Consider the following 13,467-nt stretch of genomic DNA (forward strand, 5'->3'; position numbering starts at 1 on the left):
ATGCCCTTAGAAGCCTTAAACCCACTCATGCCTTTTTGGAAAAGTACTTAGAATAATTCCATGAGCAAGTAGAAGCCTTAAACCACCCTAGAACCCATCACCATGAGTTTACGGCGGTAAACTCATGGTGAGTAGTCCCTGGGCCGTAAACTATGTGATAAGGGTTTACTCTTGGAGAGTAAACTCCATTCCTTAGCCATACACACCCTTAAACGCTACCCGGGACACCCAAACACTTAACCAAAGTGTTTTCCGCTCTTGTGAACGCGTATATTTGTTTAATTAGTATTAAATATGCTAATTGTATGTGAACATATGTTATCATATGTTAAATAGGTCATTGTGTGTGTTCAAGTCCTTGCGTGACACCGAACGCCCAAACGACACCTTCGTCGGACCTACTTACACCAGGTGAGTTCATACCCCTGAATGAACCTTTTAAATATTTTTACATGTTTTATAGGGGGGGAATACAAGTTAAACATGCCAGTTATCATATCAATCACATGTGATTGATAACCCGCATGCACCAGATTTTACCACATTGTACACTGTTTTACCGAGTAGGACACTATAAATGGCTTTCTAAAAGGTGTTCACTTGTTCAAGTTCTTACTTTTACTGATTTATCAAAGTTCCATTTTCAAACTGATTTATGAAAGGTTCCAAAGATTTCTAAAGGTTTTCATATATACTTTTACTTGTTAGTTACTGCTGCTTCACTTTTACTTATTTTAAACTCCTACTCGATAACGCTTTCACTTCGCGATACGCTTATACCGGATTTTGTCTCTATATCTCTTATACTTGTAGCCTCTTATACTTGATAGACACTCTTACTTCACTTATTGTCGTCTCTACTTCGTGATACACTTATACTTCACGATTCGATTATCCCACTCTGTACGCTTATACTTCACGACTCGGATATTTCACTGTACGCTTATACTTCACGACTCAGATATTTCACTGTACGCTTATACTTCACGACTCGGATATTTCACTGTACACTTATACTTCACAAGTCGGTTATTCCACACTGTACACTTATACTTCACTGTATGATTCCACTTGATACACACTCAAGGGTAGTTAGATGTATGTCTGTGCTTGTATAGATGCATATAAATAATGATTGAAGGACTTAGGAAGGTTTGTCCGCCCTATTTCCTTTTCTTCGTTGAGATGTGGTCTGGTGGGATCGGATGTCCATCCGAAGGTCGTTTGATTCATTAGTTATATATTATGTACACAAGCATAGACATATGGGTTACTTCAATCAGTTCAGTTATGAGTCTCTACCTCTAGTTCAACACTTACATTAGAAAACCACTGGTTGGAAGTCTCTACCCACTATTTGGGATGCATCTTTAGGACACGGCCTTCTCCATCGTCTAGTTGGTAACCAAAGTCTCCTGTAGGGAGAGCGGACATTGTGTGTATAGATCTATACGGGATTGACAACCCCGCACCCAGACTGCTAGCTACAGTCCCGGCCTACCAAGCCAATGGGTGGCAAATGTCACATTTTAGACGCTTGTAGGGCGTCTAGTACTCTAGTCAGTATGGTTACGAGTATCTCGGGTTACCTTATAATTCATGGCTTTAAGGTAACGGTATCTCGCCAGCAATTTGCACTGTCTGCTGGTAATTCATTTGCAGAGTCACACTGTTTTAACCTTACAAGACGTATCTTTCATTTGATACTGTCTGGGGTCTGTCTCCTCTGTTTTGACCTTACAAGACGTATCTTTCATTTGATGTTGTCTGGGGTCTGTATCCACTGTAATCACAGAATCCACTGTATTCACTGTGTTCACTGTTTTAGACCTTGCTAGACGTACCTTTCATTTGATATTGTCTGCGGTTTGTATTCACTGTTTTAGACCTTACTAGTTGTACCTTTCATTTGGTACCTTCTGGGGTCTGTGTCTCTACTTTTTAGACTGAACCAGGCGTGTCGGTCGTTTGATACTTTCCTGGAGTCTATGGTTCCTTGCCTTAGTCAGCAGTCCTCACTGCTGAGGCATATGATATTCCCTGATGTCGTTTGCTTTCCTCAATAATCAAATTCAGTATTTTGATAATGATAGCAACTTAGGGAAAACTACTTTTTACCACACATCACTGACCAGTCTTGGTAGAAGGCTGCTTTTATTAAAGAAAATATAGGATTTTCTGGAAAGAACTCTAATACACTGTAAACACTTAAACTATTACTTTATAAAGTTATTTGAATGAAATGCCACTAAATACTTATGAACTCACCAGCATTGTAAAAATGTTGATACTCGCTTTTCAAATAACTTGTATTCTCAGGTTAGCATTAGACAGGTACACCTCGGAGCTGTTGATGAAGATAGCTTAGTGCCAGGCCGTACTTACTTATATTTACTTGTATTACTTTGATACCTTGTAATGTAACCATGTAAAATTATTACTATTTATGCAATGTTTTGTTGTACTTTGATTACTATAATGCATGTGTTGTGATACTTGACATGACATCATCCACCCTAGAACGTTTTCGCCGTTCCGGTTTTGGGGTGTGACATAACAGGTTACCCATGTGTGTAGACCTGGCAAAATCTGACACGACACGATAACCCGACACGAAGTTAGCGGGTTAGGGTCAGAGATTTTGACCCTTTTATGTACACGGGTTGACACGACACGACACGATAATTAAACGGGTAGGGTTAGGGTCAAGACTTTCAACTCGAAGATGACACGTTTACTTATATATATATATATATATATATATATATATATATATATATATATATACATATATATATATATATATATATATATATATATATATATATAAGTTTCATATTTTTATAAATATTTTAAATATTGTACATTTGTAGTGGCCCAAACTCAAAAATTAAAAGTAAAATTCAAACTTTCAAAAGTGACTTAATTTTACTCCTCCTCATTACCTATCTCATTTGCTTCCCAACTCTAACTCTTTTCATTTTGCTTTCTAAAGTTATAACTACCTCCGTCCCATATTTATTGTCCAATTTTGACTTTCAAAGTCTTTATTCTCCAAATTTGACCTTAAATATTTTTGTTTTTGATATATAACACTCAAGGTTGTAAAAATCGTTTGACGGTAGCCTGACAGTCGACTGGTGTTAAGGGATTAATCGATCTTGGCGGGGATTAATCGAGGATTAATCGGGGATCATAGATTATTAATAAAATATTAAAATTAATTAAATATTAATATATCTTAAGAAAAACAAGTACTTCAAAATTAGAAAATAAGAAAAATTGTAATTAGGAAATACGAAAATATGAACATTTTGGTATAATATTTGAAAATTTGAAAACTTGAAAATTTTGGAGTAAAAAAGAAATTTGGTTTTTTGAATTTTCTAAAAAATTTTTGACCTTTTTTTGACTTTTTTTTGACTTTTTTCAATTTTTTTGACTTTCGTAGACCGATTAATCCCGCCAAACCCGATTAATCCTAAATTTCCAATTAATGCCCTAATCCTCGACGGTTGGAGAACGCCACGCGATTAATCCACGATTAATCGCCGATTAATCCCGATTTCTGCAACCATGATAACACTAAATGCAAAATGTATGAATAGATTGTGTTTTAAATATCTTTTCATTGTTATGAGTTTTATCAATTAATTTATTACACAAATAAAAATGTTTAAGGACAAAGTTGAAAAATAAAAACTTTAAAAGTCAAAAATGGATAATAAATATGGGACGGAGAGAGTATACTTTTTTTTGTTTTCCACCTCCCAACTCCAGCATTTCATTATTTCATTTTTTTTCCTCCATGACTCTTACTTTTTTTTAACCTTTAAAATATTTCAACCCGACATGACACAGCATATTTATAAGGTTTAAAACATAACCCAAAACCCAACACGAAATCGACACGAAAATAAACGGGTTGACACGACACAACACGATAATTAAATGGGTCGGGTTAGGGTCAAGCACTCTCAACCCGTTTAATGTCTTGATACGACACGAACCCGACACAACACGACACGTTTGCCAGGTCTACTTTTGTGCATGGGTATGCTTGCATTGCAAGCCTCAACAGGGATGTAGAGGAGTATGTGTCACCATGGTTTACCACATCAATGTACCTAAACTGTTACAGGTATACCATTAACCCACTAAATGGTAGTGACATGTGGCCTCATGTAGACTACATCAGCCCATTGCCCCCCAAAAGGAGAAGGCTACCAGGAAGACCATCAACAAAAAGGAAAAGGGATCAGATTGAAAGGGAAAACCAAGGAAAAAAGCATTCAATCACAACAAGAGGAAGTGTGATGAAATGCAGCATATGTAGGGAAAGTGGGCATAATAGAACAACCTATCCTCAGAAACCAATTGGGGAATCATCAAATGCAAGTTCAAAGAAAAAGAAATCCAAGAAAGCTGGTATGTTTGATATATTTATTTATATATAACTTGTATAACTTAATATATTTGGCATAACTTAACTTTTCAAGTAATGCAAAACAGGTAAAGTGAAGGTTGCATTGGCACATGAAGTTGATATTGACAGTGACAGTGAAGTTGAAATAGAACCTGAAAGTGATGTTGACTCTTTTGATCTTGAATTTGAAGATGAGGTTGTGATATTGACAGTGACAGTGAAGTTGAAATAGAACCTGAAAGTGATGTTGACTCTTTTGATCTTGAATTTGAAGATGATGTGCAACCTGAAATTGAAGATGGAGTAGAACCTGAAGTCCAAGATGGAGTGCAACATGAAGTTCAAGATGAAGTGCAAGCTGAAGTTGAACCTGAAATTCATCCTGAAGTTCATGATGCTAACCAAGTTGAAGTTCACCCTGCAGTTCAAGCTGAAGTTGAACCTGAAATTCATCCTGAAGTTCATGATGCTAACCAAGTTGAAGTTCACCCTGCAGTTCAAGCTGAAGTTGAACCTGAAGTGCAAGTTCAAGTTGAAGATGCTAACCAAATTGTAGTTGATCAAGTGGAAATACCAGCTTTTCAAGTTGTAGTGGGAAAGAGGGCAAGGAAACCTTCAGAAATAATTACAAAACTAAAGATAAGAAAGATGTGGGAGGGAAAACAGGGAAGCAATGATGACAATTCGTATGAGTTGGGTTAACTTTTGGCTTATTGTATTGTTGTTAATGTTTTTGGCATCTTTGACTGACATCTTTTAACTTTGGAATCTTTTGGCACATCTTTTGAAAACTAGTTGGAATAGCTTAAATGCATGTTTAAGTGTGTAGTGTTTAACTTTTTGCACATCTTTTGGGTGTAATGAATGTTTAACTATGTTATGTAAAACTTTTAACACATCTTTTGAAGTCAATGTTCCCTAGAATGTTTATAATGTATTACCATCTTTTGCACATGTTTCTAATACCATTTGTATTGTTTATAATTTATTACCATCTTTTAGAATATCCATTGTAATCACAATTCCATTACAGTGCAATCACAATAACATTACAAGTTTTGTACACTACCATTCCAATGATTCAACTCCATTAACATGTTTATTACTATCTTTTATACTACCAAGTTTAATAATAATTCCATTACAATGTACAATTCCATTACAATATGCAATTCCATTCCAATGATTGAATATAACCTTTTTCATTGAAAACATCACAAAAACATACATAATTTAGTCATACTACATCATAATACATAATTTAAAACAACATTTTGACATATAAGAGAAACAAGAAAATTAATGCAAGTCTATGGGTAAACAATTTCCAATTGACTTTGTCAAGTTCTTGTTTATTCTTGTTCTTCTCTTCTTCAATCTTCATCATGCATATGCTGATTTTATTCTCCAAGGTACAAACTTTCAAGATAAGATTGCAGCTTTCTTCTGCTTTCATCATGTAGTGCCCTCTTCCATCTTTCCTCCCTTCATCCTCATCCAACCATTGCCAAAATTTACAGCTTGGACTTTTTCCATTCTTCAAGAAATTTATAAAAACATGTTAAATTGAAGGATGAAGAAGAAGTAAAAAAATATGAATTACCAGTGAGTTTTGACAAACTCTGAATTTTCTTTCAGGATTATCTGGGGTTCTTGATGTCTTCACACGAGATGACAAGTCGCAATCACATGGATGATCCGGTTGCAATTCGTCTTGTCGTTTGGAAGAAAAGGATGAGGAAGAAGATGTCATCGATCAATCGATCTAGGGTTTTAATTAATAAGCAGTCGTATCTCACCTTTCTTATAATGTAAACACTTCTCAATGCCACGTAGGTGATGAGTATTGCAGCGTACAAGCCACGTAGATGCCACATCACCCAAAACCTACAATAGCCGGTAAAGTTGGTTATTTGTGAACGAGTGAAACAAGTTAGTTGGGTAAATGAGTACAAAAAAAACAATATTACCCATATGTGAACATTTGAAATACTTAAGTACCTTAATAAGTCAAATTCCTTTATTTTTTCTCATAAAACTTTTTTATCAAGTGCAACGAAATCAAAATGTGATACATAAAAAATATATATTTGTAAACAATCATAAAATCATAGAATAAATAAATAACTCGCGAAGTTATGAGGCTCTAACTGGCTTTATGTGATATGTAATGTCCAATTTTCGATTTTGAGGACAAAATTTAAGGCTTAATTTTGAGTCAAAAGGACAATATTTATGGCTAAATGTTGGTTTATTGATATAATATGTGAAATTAATTTTCTAGTGTTAGTGAAGACTTTTCGACTTTACATTTTTATACACTAAAAAAAACACACATACACAAAAAGTGGGATCGGGTCATTATATAATCTTACAATCATAGAATTTTGTTATTCATTTTAGTGTCACTGATCATTTAGTGTAATTGGAATAAACATGAGTGTCAATGGGAATATAAATTGTTGTTAAATACAAGTTAGATGGTGAAGCATGCACTTGAATATAAGACAAGTTTAATATCAGACACAACAAAATATAATATGAGGTTAAGGAGACTGACTCCTTATGGGAGGTCAATGTGAAGCGCCTATTGTGTTATCCAAGGTGTGGAGGTCCTTGTTGTGGCCCCTTGAACCCACAAGGGAGCGCAACCTCCTGGGTTTGAGTTAATGCCCCATAATCACTATATAATTTTAGACTTAAGATGTAGTGGAAAAAAACATGATCAAAATGAAGGATCATTAAAGAAACATGTATAATTTAGGTCAGCTCAGAGGAATTTTAAGTTGCTTAACAACCGAAACTATTGACATTCAATATGGTAGTCGAAGTTATATTTAGATCATTTTTTACTTTTAGGATGTACAATCCAACAACCAAGATTTCGCTCTTAATAACAATGGTTGAAATATGTATATTTTAAAAAATATACTACATTAATCTTTGTAGAGTAATAGATTGTATGAATTAAAAGATAAAGTTATATGAAAAATAAAAAGACCTATTTTTCTAGTTTTCTCTATTAAATGGTTGGAATGCATTAAATAAAGAAAATATTACATATAACTTATAATAAATTTAATCATATCACCGTTGGATCATTATATTGAAAGTAAACAACACTTGCTTTAGCACTTACGTTGGGGTTCAATAGAAATGCTCCTCTCTCAAATTACACTTTTCTTATATTGGAAACACTGATTTAACGTTGAATGTCATCATGACACACAAAAGTATAAGTGTCAATTTCGTTTAAATATATGATTAATTAGATGTAATGTCAGGTTTCTTTCCAATATTCTAAGGAATTTTCAATCTTATTGTTAAATTATTATTTGCCCAGCCCAGCGATATAAAAAAGTTTCATTGTTGGTATTGTATTTTAGTCGTTCCATTCTTACCTCCCGAGTAGTCCATACCTTATGATAAAATAATGTTTATGACAACTACCCTAGTCTTTTTAATCTTATCAATTTTCTTAAAACAATATTTTTTTAGTAAGTTTGATTTGACATAGATATTTTAATTATTAATCACGTATTTCAATACTATTTAACAAAGAAAATAATAATTAAACCTTAATAAACTAAAATCAATCTTACTTTATATTATGATTAAATATTTATCAAAGAAAAAAATAATTAAACCTTAATAAACCAAAATCAATCTTACTTTATATTATGATTAACTTATCTCTAAATTTAATTTTTATATTATGATTATCTTATCTCTAAATTTAATTTTATAAGGTAGAAAATAATTCTAAATTAATCTAACAAATAGCAATCGGTTTGGTGATAAAGTAATAATAAAACTAAATCATTGAAAAAAAAAACCATTAATGCATATAAATGCATATAAATATATACAAGTCATTGACAAGAGTTACGGCTCTTGGAATTTAAATGCAAGAAAGCCACAGCTGCTTTATGTGAAAATGACTCCCAATTGTCCCATTAGACGTCAGCTAATTAGATAGATCACTTATGTTGCATTTTTTTTACTTCGTTTTAAAAAGAGTGGAATCACTTCTTTTATTTTTTATTTTATTTGTTTATTTATTTATTTTTTTGCATCAACTTAATAAAAAAATATGAAATATAATTATATCAACTTACTTTGCAAACCTAAAAAAAATATATTGATTTATAACTTATTTATATTGGATCTCAAATATGTGAAATATAAGTATAATGGAAAACTAAAAATAATATATGTAAAGAAAGAATATGTTATATAACTTTTCTATATGAACCTTTTTCTAATTTATATTTATATTTTGTAGTTCAAAAAATAGCATTAACATAGATAGAGAATTTCGAGACCTAAAATATAGGTCTGTTGAAAAAACCCGAAACTCGTTGTACCCACTCGACCTGTTCCGAATTCGGGTAGAATGGGTCGGGTAGAACGGGTAACGGGTATAAACATTCGGGTAATAGATTAACCCGATAATAATATAGGCCGGATTTTAGGTATGAATATTTATTTTTGGATATACCGAATACCCGAATTCTTTTTTTAAATAATACCAAATATACAATGCAGTCACGTACGCACACTTCAAATAAAACTAAACCCTTCATTTCCTTTTTATGAACGACGGCTCAACAGTCGACGCAAACTTGCAAAGGGAATACGACGCTGAAGCTGAAGTTTTGAACCGTCATCACAATTCTCAGTTTCTCACTATCGCACGGAATGGAATTAAAAAAGTACATAACATATTATAATGATTTGTATTGTTATTATATATGTACTTGTTAATTGTATGAAGTATTTTCCTACCCAATTCTTTATTAAACCAACCAACATGTAAAAATAAAAAAAAATAAAAAAAATTATCAATAAGTGTCATTTAAGAAATTTTCGGGTATACCCGATAATTACCGGACCCGACCTCAAACCCGAATACCCAAAAACCGAAAACCCGAATTACAATATAGGTCGGGTATCGGGTATTATTTTCTTAAGGAAATACCCGTTCTACCCGAAACCTGAAAATTTTACCCGTTCGACACCCCTACTAAAATATGTTACAAGGGGTGGACGGAGTGGTTATTAAAGAATAGTGTTCCCTTTTCAACATCTTCCTCCCAAAATGTGTTCCTCTTTTTATAATTTGCTTGAAGCAGCAATGGTAAAAAAACATATTAAACTGACAACATCAACATATCTTTTATTACGAACAACAAGATCCAGTTGGTTTCAGATACTTACAATAGAAACCTCATCTACAAGAAATCACTCTCACTCAAACAAAAAATAGAAACAAAAATAAGTACAGAACTATGAACAAGATTCACAGAACAAATAGAGAAACCCTAATCTGGACTGAAACTCTAAAAATGGAGAAGACGAGATAGGTGAGACTAAAGAGTGTGTGAGTGTGAGTTGATCTAAATAACGAGCTCTCAAGACTTGAATCAAACAATATATACATTGGGTCAAGAACCATGGATCAAAGTCGGACTTTACCGACTCAAACCCATCTAGACAGATCCACGTGCTTTCTACATTTAACGAAAACGAGTCCCATTCCCTGCAAAATAACAATAATACAAAACACGCCCAATACAACAAAAATCTTACACTATACTCAGAAATTAGCTTTTCCACATTTATAGATTATACCCAAGATTAAGAATTACTCTCAAGGTCAATTTTGCAATAAATATTTTATATTTTTAACACCCCTTCTCAAGATGAACATTGAGAGAGGAAACAAACTTACTTAACCTTAAATGGATCATATAAACCCAATTCAGAACATAAGAAATCATGTTGCTTTGAAGTTAAAGATTTTGTAAAAATATATGCCCTTTGCTTTTCTGATGCAATTTTAACAATCCTCAAAATTCCTTTTGAAACTCTATCTCTCACAAAATGAACATCTACTTCAAAGTGTTTGGTTTTCTCGTGAAAAACATGATTAAGTGCAAGCTTAACTGCATAATCATAGGAAATAGACCTTTAAAACCCAAATCAAAGTAAAGTTTAAGAATCCACATGATCTCACATGTAACAGTACCTAATGCACTGTATTCAGACTCAGTAGATGATCTGGATACATTGTCTTGTTTTTTAATTTTCAAGAGATTAATGAGTTACCAAAATAAACACAATAGTCTGTAACATACCTCCTAGAGGAAACACATTTCTCCCAATCAACATCCACATAAGCACATAACAGAGGAATTTGAATTTTAGAAATACTAATAGCTCTACCAGGATTTTATTTTAAATACCTCAAACCCCGCATAACACTATTCAAATGAGACTTTCTTGGAGAATGCATAAATTGACTAAGTGTTTGAACAGTAACGGAAATATCAGGTCTAGTTATAATTAAGTTACAAAATTCAAACACAAAGGAGTTTTTACAGGCTTGCATCCTACGTTCCCGAACTCATGAATCAATTCCAAATAATACTTGCATTGAGTTAAACAAATTCCATTATATTTATCAATAACCTCGACTCCTAAAAAGAATTTTAACTTCCCCAAATCTTTAATCAAATATTTATATTTTAGAAAATCCTTTACTTTATTTACTTCAATTTCACAATTACTAGTTATAACTATATCATCAACATAAAAAAGTAAAAAAAAAAAAAAAAAAAAAAACAACAACAACAACAACAATACCATTCGTATTCCTAATTTTAAATGTGACTCGAGGATTTGGAGCATTCTCATTGAGCATTTGGAGTACTTGGGACTTAATGGAGAACTTGGGGTTCATGGAGCATGTAGCACCTGGGTCTTGGTACGTATTTCTTTCTAAGTATTGTGCATTTTTGGCCTTCCATTCGGCGAGTTGAAGGACCCACTCGTCGAGTAGAAGCAGGACGGGACACGGGATTTAAGTTATGGACTCGATTTGAGTCGGGTCCGAGACTTGAAGAGTAGACTCTGTCTAGACAAAAACCCTAATAATGTTATGTCGAGCACAACGTCCCTTATGCTCCCAAGACACCTCTCATTGAAACCCTAGCCGTTATTGAAGCAATCTAAGCCTTGTTGGTGGGTTTTGGTGCTTGTGGTCTTAAGAAGGAAGGAAAAAAGCTTGAGGAAGCAAGTAAAGACCAAGGGAACCCGAGTTTGTGCACCTTCTACAGTTCATTGAAGGTAAAAAGTTGTAACCTTGCTCTTTCATTTGTTAGATCCTTTTTTGGGAGATTTAGGGCTTTTATAAGCCATTTTTGATGGCCAACCATGATTGCAAACATGGTTGGGGGTTAGAGCTTCTGAATCACGTCATTAAGGGAGTCACAAGGCAGTTGGGGACTGCTTTTGCACCCATGAAAGGTCCCATGCGTCATAAGAGCTTGTTTTATGCCTTTTTGAGCTCAAAGTCCCATGCAAGCACGTAAAGTTTGTAACTTTATGTGCTAGATCGATTGTAGCAGCTTGGATCTATCTTTTGATCAAAGGTTATACATTAGAAAACGAGGATTTAGAGTGTGGACGTGATCGACTCGGCGGCTCTGTTCCTGGGACTCGACGAGTCCAAGGTTTTGAGTCCCATATCTGTTGAAGGTCAAAAGAACTCAGTTGAGTGTTAGAAGGGTTTTAACCGGACAGAAAGAGTGACCCAACACATTGGACGTAATTTTAGACCTGGAGTTCATGGGACTCGACGAGTACTAGAACAGACTCGGCGAGTCCAAGGCAATCTTCTTAAGATTGAAGATGAACTCGACGAGTTGTTCATGCAACTCGGCGAGTCGATGACAGGACTTGTTCATTAGATGAAGGTGGACTCGATGAGTGTTCATATAACTCGGCGAGTCAGATGAGTTTCATGCGATGTTCATACAAGAAAGGAACTCGTCGAGTCAATGCCAAACTCGACGAGTCGAGACGTGGATAAGGACGAGTAAAGGACTAGGGACTCGACGAGTTGACGGCCCGGATGGGTTTTGGTCATAAGACATCTTATGTGCTCATACAAACCCTAATGCTTAGATCTAGGTTTCTCTATTGTACATGCTTTGAATCCAAGACTATAAACCCTAATTCTAGCATATGGAAATCAATATTAACATATAATTAGGTTTATGATATTACCTTGATCGTTATGTAGCAATAACAATCCCAATTCCTCCTTGAATTGACTTTGGAAGGCTTAGAGTCACAAGTGTCACTCCTCTAATGGTTCACAAACACCATAAGCAAGAGGATGAAGAGGAGAGAGGATGGAGGCTGCCCAAAACGTGTTCTAACCCTAGCAAGAAGCTTGTCCACGTTTTTGGTCCTTAAGGGATCTATATATAGTGAGGCAATTAGGGTTATCTAACAAGGAAACCCTAATTTGGATGCTTAAGCCGTAAGCAACCCATGGAGCCCTTTCCACAAGGCCTTGGACGATCTCATATGGGCTTCCCCCATATAATTCGTCCACCTTATAATAAAAGGCAATCCATGGCCCAAATTGCAATTATCTTATAATTACAATTTCAGTCCCATAAGTTTAATTAATCTCTTTTAGTCACAAAACTAATTACCAATTAATTATTGACTAATATTAATTAAACAATATGATTTCTCCTTTAATATATTATTCCCATAATATATTAATAAATCATATTTAATCCTTTCTCTCCATAATTCTGATGGGTTTTATGCATAAGAAACAATCATATGTGCTCATACAAACCCTAATGCTTGGATCTAGGTTTCTCTATTGTACATGCTTTGAATCCAAGACTAATAAACTTAGATCTAACATATTATGAACTGAATTAGGGTTTAGAGAATTACCTTTGATTGTTATATAGCAATAACAATCAATTCCTTACTTGGATTGGCCTTAGAAAGCTTAGTGCCTCAAGTGCTGCACCTCTAATGGAGTCACAAACACCATATACAACTTGGATGAAGAGGAGAAGAAAGGAGGCTGCCCAAAAAACGACTAGAAACCCTAGAGAATCAGTTGTCCACTTTTTTGGAGCCTAAGGGGTCCTTTATATACTTGTGTAGGCTGCTAGGGTTTCAGTAAAAACCCTAATGGACAGCTTAAACTCTAAGCAGCCCAT

The sequence above is a fragment of the Lactuca sativa genome, chromosome 8, assembly GCF_002870075.4.
Source record: "Lactuca sativa cultivar Salinas chromosome 8, Lsat_Salinas_v11, whole genome shotgun sequence".
Taxonomy (NCBI): Eukaryota; Viridiplantae; Streptophyta; class Magnoliopsida; order Asterales; family Asteraceae; genus Lactuca; species Lactuca sativa.